The sequence below is a fragment of the Oryza glaberrima genome, chromosome 3, assembly GCF_000147395.1.
Source record: "Oryza glaberrima chromosome 3, OglaRS2, whole genome shotgun sequence".
Taxonomy (NCBI): domain Eukaryota; kingdom Viridiplantae; phylum Streptophyta; class Magnoliopsida; order Poales; family Poaceae; genus Oryza; species Oryza glaberrima.
The window spans coordinates 24,906,754-24,915,885 of NC_068328.1; the positions used below are offsets into that span (position 1 = coordinate 24,906,754).

The following is a 9,132-nucleotide window of genomic DNA, read 5'->3' on the forward strand; positions in this document are numbered from 1 at the left end:
GGCAAAACAAATTGTAGAAGCAGGGATAGTGAACCACAAAGCCCAGACAAGGGAAAAATAAGATAAAGATAGTGAACGATGAAGTACGCAATATTGTTTCTGCAAATCTGATAGATCATATATGAACAACATCTCAATGGTACTCAAAAAGCCAAAAATCCTCAAACTGAAAAATTCTCTCAAAGTCAGAAATCTTCAAACTGAAAAATTCTCTCAAATACGTCTACCCTTACCCCTAGCTGGAGGATCTAAAACCCAAACATCTTCAGAATAACGCACATTACTTTTTCTAATCCTATTACTAGTCCTACTAGTACTTCTTTCTACATTGGCTTCATCTTCATCTTCATTGGACCCTCCTTCATCAAATGAGGATACGCCTCTATCTCCTAATTAAAAAAAATACATCAGATTCAATACGAATAGTGTTAGAAAAGATCTGTGAAACAAAGAGAGAAAAAATATACCATCAATCTAACCTCCAGGCCTATTAATGCAGTCGATATCAATCAAATCTGACGGGGCGCCCTGTGCAGCCACGGCCTGAGCCTCCACAAATGCTGTAGCGGCTCCGACACGCCCAAAGATCTCCCCAAAGCGGGCGAACAAAGCCCGTAATTGCTGCGGCGGCTGAAGCTGCGCCTCCTTGGGCTGCTCTCACTGCCTGAATAATCTGTGACACAAGTTGTAGAAGCTGGCCTAATGTAATGGTGCAAGTACTTATCTGCTGTGCGGCTCGCCCCAATGCTTCCACAAATAGCACTGCCTGTTCAGCCGCATTTGCCTGTACCGTCACCACCTCTTCAGTTGCTGCTTGCGCTGCCTGCGCCGCTTCAGAAGCAGCCTGCGCAGTGGCCAGGGACCCAGCGGCAGCACCTGCAGCTGCTTCGGCGGAGCTTTGGGCCTCGGCCGCTGCCTTCTTGGCATTCTCAATGGCTGACTGATCTGCGGCATTTGAGGAGCCCATCTCCACGTCATTGTCTGAAAATACATATGGGTTACGTTAAGCCATGAAAGGAAAGCAAATCCTGAGAATTGATAAAAAGGAATTTGGTTGAACAGGAGACCACTTACTCAACTGAGGCTTCCAATACTTGCGAACCACAACAAACACCGCCACCAGCAGAAAACCAGCCACAAGACATAGAAGACCAATGAGCGCCTGATAGATTCTTCTCAGCACCCCCGTGCTCAGCGCTGCCGCACTTGCACCGGCTGGCAGGGCTGTGCTCGGCGCAGTAGTAACTGGTGGTGGCGGAGGCAGCGTAAACACTGGCGTGGATGGTGGCAATGGTGTAATCATGGCAGGCGGAGGCGGCGGCTCGACCATCGGTGCTGAAATGACCGGTTCAACCGTCGCCGGTGGCAGTGGAGGTGGCATCACAGAGCCATGCAGCGGCGGCGGAGAGGGAGACAAAGCGGGGACCTCTTCACATCCACCAGCGGGTAGAACAGGAAACACATTGCCCTCGCATTTCCGATAAAGAGAAAGGATTCGGGTTGAATTCAACCCCATCTCAGCCACCTCCCTGTTGTTGGCGAGCGAACAGAGGCATAGAGGATCTCCACCATCAAGGGACCTCTTCAAGGCAAAACAGCATCTGGCATATATGCCTGTCCCACCGCACAGAGAAGCCACGGCGTGGGCCTGCTGCTCGCACTTAGCTAGAGCCACCATGGGGCCAACTGCAAAGGCCACCATGATGGCTAGAGCTACAGCGAGAACCCGGCGTGGATGCGGAGTTGCCGAGGCTGCAAACTTCATCTTTTTCATCAAGTCATGAGTATGCTGAAAGAAGAAATAACATGCACTCATTTAATTGAAAATTTAATTGGCTAAAAACTTTTGTTTAAGCCGCAAAAAGGCGTTACCTGCAAGCCAGTAGCACTTATGTTCGAATCTAGTTCTCCAAGAAGGCCAATCTGACTGTCCAGAACAGTTCCTGCAGGATAAGATCGAAACGGAATAATAAGCCAACCATCAAATGCTTCAAATAGTAACTTATGTACATTGTCAGTAATAGCCAACAATTCTGACCAGAATAGATTTTTTCACTCTTGTGACTTCCTTGAGCATATCTGACTGGCAGTTCGGTTGTTCTCCTTTGAACATCCCTCAGAGCATTCTCCACATTGCACATCTGAATCAGGCCACCGCAGAACCTTGGTTCCTCAGTTCCTCCATTGATCATTTCCTGAAAAAATAAACAAGTAGACCAAGTACAAAGATTATGATTCTTAGAAATTGGGCTATTGGGCTCTGAGCCTCTAAGGCCTCTTACAGTGCGGGGACGTGGACCGGTGCTTCAACTCGCCAGGTCGGATTCACGCTTGCGTGGCGCTAGGTCGCGCACCCCAACTGAGCACCTCGCCCCCAAGCAGAGCCGCGCGAAACCTCGCTCACGCGAGTCCACGGGCGGAGGAGAAAACGGCAGGGACGCGCGCTGTGGGCAGTGTTGCTTCGCCGACCCGTGACCTCGCGCCCAATCCTCCCAGCGAAATACCCGATTTACCCTCCTAAATCATCTCCCGCCACCGATTCTTCCGCTCCCGCACAAGCAAAATCCTCAAAATCAGCAAGCAAAAATATGGCAGAGGATCTTGGGGATTGGAAGAACTCAAGAAGATGGATTCAAGAAACACTATTTTTGCCACCACAAGATGAAAAAGAAAAAAAAAAGCAACATAACAGATCGCGGCGGTGATGTTGCTGAGCGCCACGCGCTTCTTGGCCGCGGCGGCGCCCGCTGCCGCCTTCCCTCCTCCTCCCTCCCCCACCGCAGTGGTGTCCCCCATGGCGGCGGCGTGCACTCGAGCACGGGAGGCGAGGCGGCGCCGCCGCCACGACGAGGAGCCGGCAACCACCGGCGCCGGCGCCTCCCGGGGACGCCTCCCGCTCGCGTCAGTCGCCACGGCGTCGGCGCCCATGTCCACCAGCGCCGCCGCCGACTCCGCCTCCCCGGTCGCGCGCCCGCCGGATCTACTCCCCCACCCCCCGCCTAGGTCAACCTCTCCTGGATCCGACCGGAGAATCGCCGCCGCCGCCGGTACCCTGTTCACAGCACGGGAGGGAGATGAGGAGGAGGAGCAGCGGCAGCAACAGGGGGAGGCGGCGGCGGGGGCAGCAGCAGCGGCAGCAGGAGCGGCCGAGCCGAGGAAGGGAGTCGTCGCGTTGTGAGAAACGACGGGTAGGTGAAGAATTTACGCCTTCCTTGCTCCCTGGGCGGGGTAACGTGTGTTGTGGGGTAGATGCCTTCTACAGTGAGTTTATCCAATTAAACCACACAACTAGACACTTACATCATGAGATGGATGTTTTTAAATCAATTTTTTAGGCTAGGGGTACGGATCCCATGGCTTGCACTGTGAGTGCCCTAACCCTAAAGAGATAGTCGGTCTCAGAAATTAGAACTAACATCTTGAAAAGCCCAACAACAAAATAAGAAACGAAATTACTAGTATTAATAAACAAGAAACGAGCTTACAGAAATGCTTACACACGAAACAAACTATTGAAAAATTCTACACGAAAAAACGTTATTGGAAAAGATTACGTTCCTTGGAACAAGTTTATAAGCTAGCACGGAATCATGAATGATAACGGCATCCCGACTTCCCGAGAAAGACAACAATTATTATTATTATTTTTTTTTTGGCATCATATGATTCTACACGAAGACGACTGCTATTTCGGCATGGAATAAGCTTTTTAGATAAAAGCTAGGCGTACAAAATTATGAATGCGAACGACATCCGACAAAAACAACAATTTTTTTCATAAATTTTGCCAAAAAAGAAAAGGCAGAAAACACAGAACCAAAAGCTAAACAGTATTAACCGAGTTTTTAAACGTGGATCCACCACTCTACGTCTGCAACCATGCAAGCGACAGGCTTCAGTGTTGCTGCAAGATCAGAAAAAGGACAGCGGTCGCTAGTCCGCTGCTACAAAAAAAACAAGAATCGATCTGACAACGATTGGATGCAAAAGTTCACGCGAAGGCTTCGCATGCAGGGAGAAAGTTTAGCATGTCCCTTGCAACAAAACAGCAAGAAACTCACGGGAAAGCATCCACTTGCACAAAAATGGCAGTCTCCAAAAGACAAAAAAAAAAAAACAGTCAAAACCAGAGGTAGAACCGACCGGGCATGGCACAGAGAGGTTGTCTTCTTCCATCTCTCACACAAAAGAGGCAAAACTTGTAAACTGTACCGAGCAACCTTTGCTTGCAGAGGGAAAGACCCGACCAGCTCCCACGAGGGAGAGAACAGGCCCACCCTTGTCGATCAGGCCTACCCTTGTACGAAATCAGTAACTCCAAAACACAGTCCGAAATGTTCCCAAGCAAACAACGACATGCATGTACGCCGGTGCGTTGAGCACATGAGATGCGTAGTACATATGTACATGCATATCACCAAATTAAACGAACACGACGAAAGGCTTCGAACGGGTGAGCTGCGTGTGCTGCGGCCATGAGATTTCTCTCGACATCGGCCAGTTCTCTAGCACCAAACTAGCAGCGAGCACAGAAGTGGAAAAGAATAAAGAAATGGAGGGATAAAAAAACGGACAAGAAACTTTATCCAAGAAAGGAGACGCCACTCTCCGACCAAACACCCACAAACAAGGATGAGATCGATCGGAAGCCGCTCTCCATGTAAAACTACAAACGAACACAACGAAAGGCTTCGAACGGGTGAGCTGCGTGTGCTGCGGCCATGAGATTTCTCTCGACATCGACCAGTTCTCTAGCACCAAATTAACAGCAAGCACCGAAGTGGAAAAGGATAAAGAAACGGAGGATAAAAAAAGGGACAAGAAACTTTATGCAAGAAAGGAGACGCGAGGACTCTCCGACCAAACACCCACAAACTAGGATGAGATCGGAAGATTCTCTCCATGCAAAAAACTGCAAACGAAAGCGGCAGAGAAACGAACTTGCAACCGAATTCGGAAGAACGAAACAAAATCATCCTGAAGCAAGCAAGAACCGTGCGTGTATACATAGAACATGCATAGATAAATTAAATAAATTTGACAATCACAAATACACAGAAAGATGCATGGATCGAGTATACGTAGATCTAGGGCTGGGAAGGGAAGGAAGAGGGTGAGGTGAGCTCACATCGTTGTGGAAGAGGTTGTTGTCGACGACGTTGTGGAGGAAGTTGTTCTCGTGGATCATCACCTTCTTCCCGGCCGCGCCGTACCCCGGTCGCCCAGGGTGGGCGGGCCCCTTCTTCGAGACCGCCGCCGCCGCAGCGGGTGGCCCCAGCGCGTTCTCCGTCACGAACAGCTTCTGCTCGACCTCCTTGGCCAGAGCAGCGGCGAACGGCGCGGCCGCCTGTGGCGCAGCCACCTGCGCCGGCTGGTACGGAGCCGGAGGCGCGCGGATGCCACCCAGAGAAGGAGCCCCCGGGGAGGGCGCCCAGTACACGACCTGCGCCACCCCGGGCTGGTACGCGCCCTGGTGCAGCGCCGTGTAGACGACGGCCGGCTGGCCCGGCTGAGGAGGAGGCCCCGGCCACGGCGTCATCCCCGGCGGGGCTCCACCGCCACGGCCAGGGTCGCCGCCGCGGTAGGCCATGGCAGAGATGTGGAGGAAGCTAGGGAACGAGATGGAGGTGAGGCCGGATGGGTGGGGAAGCCAGGGAAGGGTGGAGTGGGTGTGTGATTCTGTTCGAATGGAAGGGAGGGGGGCGTTTATATGCAAAGGAAGCAATCGACGAGAAACCCTAGACCGGTGGGAGGGAGAAAGGGGTGGTGACCTTACCCGCTCGGTGACTCTATGCTTGTCTGTACGGAAGGGTGATTAGTCGGCGGCTAATCAGAATAACTGGCTACTACTCAAGACTAGGTTTTCCTAATCAGTGCAACCTGGCACGAGTTTATTGTGGTGAATTAATTATTCTGAGGTTGTTTTTCGTCAATTTATTAGTTTTGGTGTTACGATCTTGTTAGAACGAACTAAGCTATGATATAACTATAAACGTGAAGTTATACGTATAGTCAGTGTTGGCATACGTGCAGCACCGTTCCTAATCTTCAAAGTTAAACTGCAAATGGCGAAAGGCGTACGTTCGTGTAGTGACCCATTAAATTTGACACCTCCTTCCGTTTTGATTTCTCGAAATATTTGAAGTTATATATGTTTGGAGTGCTATTTATGATATACATTGTCCCGATTTGACAAACTAAATACTAATATACAGATTGGAATTATTGTATGCCAGCTGGAAAGAGCAGATTATAATTAATGTAGCCAAGTATTCTCATTTTTCCCAGCGATCGAGTCTCTCTAATTGCTGCCACGTAATGCCTCTGTAGTCTTGCACAATTAATTTCGATCGCTATGGCCAGCAAATGTTTAATTTTGTCAATCGAACAAATCAAATAGATCGTGTTTTAATCAATCGAACAACTCGGTCACAACGGACAGAAAAAAGAAGATTCCGGAATGACCCATGGGCGTCTCATGCGCCTTGGCCTTATCTCTCGTACGTTACTTGCTTGGGCCCACATGAGATACAGCCACAGCTGTGCCCAAGTTTGAAAAAAAATGTCATGCCGTAGTTAATGGCTACCAAGCTTTTAATCACAGGTAGATAAATAATAATCTGTACAACTTTACAGTGAAATTAAAACCATATGGCCTGATCATCATCGGTAATTCGGCGTACGTGTCACGCTTCAAAAACGATCAGGCCAGACGGTGTACAGTGTACTGCTCTCTCTCTCCCTTTTGCAAAGCGATCGTCTTGATTCGTATCAGCGTTTTGGCTCACATGCGTCCAAGCGGTCGGCCCAGCTCATGCATGCATGTATACGTTGCAGCGCACAGTGCGTTCACTGCTCGAAAAGCAAAAGGAAAAGGCAGCCAAATTTTGGTCATCTCTCGGATCCCTCGTCTCTATAGTCCAAACCGGAGTTAAAAAGTGTGTGTGGGAGGTATAGTAGTAGCTGTGGCGCCTGTGTGATTTTAACTGCAATTGAGTTATGTATTCTGTAGTAGCTCGGTTTTTGTCATCAGTAACCTACTAACCTGTGAGTAGAAACAGTTTCATTAGCACATGAATGTACCTACATGCAGCAAAATTTTTACCACGTTTTTTTACCTCTAGTATAGTGCCGGGAAAATGTAGTACGTAGTAGTACCCTGGAAGGAGAGCTGCACAGGAGGCGGTTCTCACACACACTCTCTCTCTGTGTCTGTCTGTGTCTCTGTCTCTCTGTGTGTGTAGGGGAGAGGTTGGTGGTGGACTGGTGGTCAAGCAAATGCATGCACACACCATCTCTGCCTCCGATGCACTATGCCGTGGCGGTTTCCGCGGGAGGAAGGGGAGGGGACAGCGGCAGGAGGCAACAGCGTACACTGCGGCGAAAAGCAAAAGGGAGGGGTGGGAGCCTGGGAGGTGATCCGATCGGCCAGGGCTGGCACTGGCAAAGTGATAAGTTGTGAGAGAGAGAGAGAGAGAGAGGGGTTGTGACCCGGGCATGGCGCTGCGTAGTACCCAGCTGCCACGCGAGGGCCCCACCAGCGCCGATCCCGACCCCTGCGACCACTAGGCCGACCGCTGCTGCGCCCAAGATGGAGAAGGCGGCGCCGACCCCAGCTACTCTGCGGAGGAGCCAGAGGACGACTGCTCAGAAGGCCCCTTCTCCAGCGCATGCCGCCACCACTCCTGCGTCTCCGCTTGCCTGCCACCGCTCCGCCCGCCGCGGGAGAGAGGGAGGGAGGAGGGAGAAGGAACCGGCGATGTGGGAGAAAGGACATGAGGGAGGAGGGGAGAGAAAGAGAGATGTAAGGGAGAGACAAGGACCATGATATAATTTTTGAATGACTAGCAATAGTGCCCGTGCGTTGCAACGGGAAAAACACCGTTTGATAGAGTCACACCTTGAAAACCTCAAATCGATAAAAATCAAGTCTAATTTGATATATTAACAAATAGGTAGAACCGAGTCTAATTTGATGAATTAGCATAGAATTTATGATTTAGTTTTAGATTTAATTTTTCGAGCCTACTTAGGAGTTTATCCGACGGACTTTGATTTAAAAAATCTGAGCCATATTGTTTGATCAAATTTGCTTTCGGCCCAGGTCTTCCTAGCCGGCCCAAACTTGGGTTGGCCCATCTTCGGCGAGCTGAGTCAATTCGACAGCTCGCAAGCCGAGCAGCTGAGCGCGGCCCACATATGCGGGGACGGTCCGATGCACTTCCGTGGCCCATTAGGCGCAGTGTAATCAGCGGCGGCAAAGGCCCGACGCTGGGTAAATCTGAGCCATCCGATCTAATGGACGGCTCCGATTGTTCCCATGCCGGATGAAGCGCCGACCGAGAGAGAGGGGCAAAACCCTAGCTCCCAAATCCCTTGTCTCCGGCGACGAGCGAGCAGAACGATGGCGAAGGCGACGACGGTAGTCTGCTGAGCGAGTGAGCGCGTGCAGTGACGACCGCCGAGCGGCTCCTGCTTCGCCAGCTAAGGGTGCACCTGAGGGCACCGCAAAGCTGTGCCACGGTGTCGGCGGTCCGACTAGGCGGGCGCGCAAACAACGATGAGCACCGAGCTGCCTGGACCTTTAAGATAAGATAAGATTTTCACAGACGACAGAAGTAAATTGAATCGGACTTTCTTTTTTTGTTTTAATGATTTTTTAAGTAGTAGAGATAGAAATAGAGAAGATACAGATATATAGTACCGTGTTACATGTAATAGGATTCGAATTTTTTACCGCGTCACATATAATTTTTTTTTTAATTGGACAGAATTCGTTGTTTATTTTTTTCACCTTTTTTTTACTGCGTTCACGGAATCGGATTCATTTTTTGCCCGGTTTTTTCACCCGTTTTTTTCGTCCGGTTTTTTCCCATTCCTTTTTTAATCGGACGGATTGATTTTTTTTGGCCCGGTTTTTTTTCCGATTCCTTTTTTTAATCGGACAGATTGATTTTTTTTCGCCTTTCTTTACACGGAATCGTCATTGTTTTTTGCCCTTTTTTTTCACCCGGTATTTTTTCGCAGGTTTTTTTGCCCGATTTCTTTTTTTTAATCGGACAGATTGGTTTTTTATTTTTTCTCCCTTTTCTTTACACGGAATAGGATTCTTTTTTTTCGCCCCTTTTTTTT

At 49.7% G+C, this 9,132-nt stretch overlaps 1 pseudogene; it reads right to left on the reverse strand.

Moving 5' to 3' along the window:
* Nucleotides 1-29: 29 nt before the first annotated feature.
* On the reverse strand, nt 30-3,267 carry LOC127768639 (uncharacterized; annotated as a pseudogene).
* Between the last annotated feature and the right edge of the window lie 5,865 nt (nt 3,268-9,132).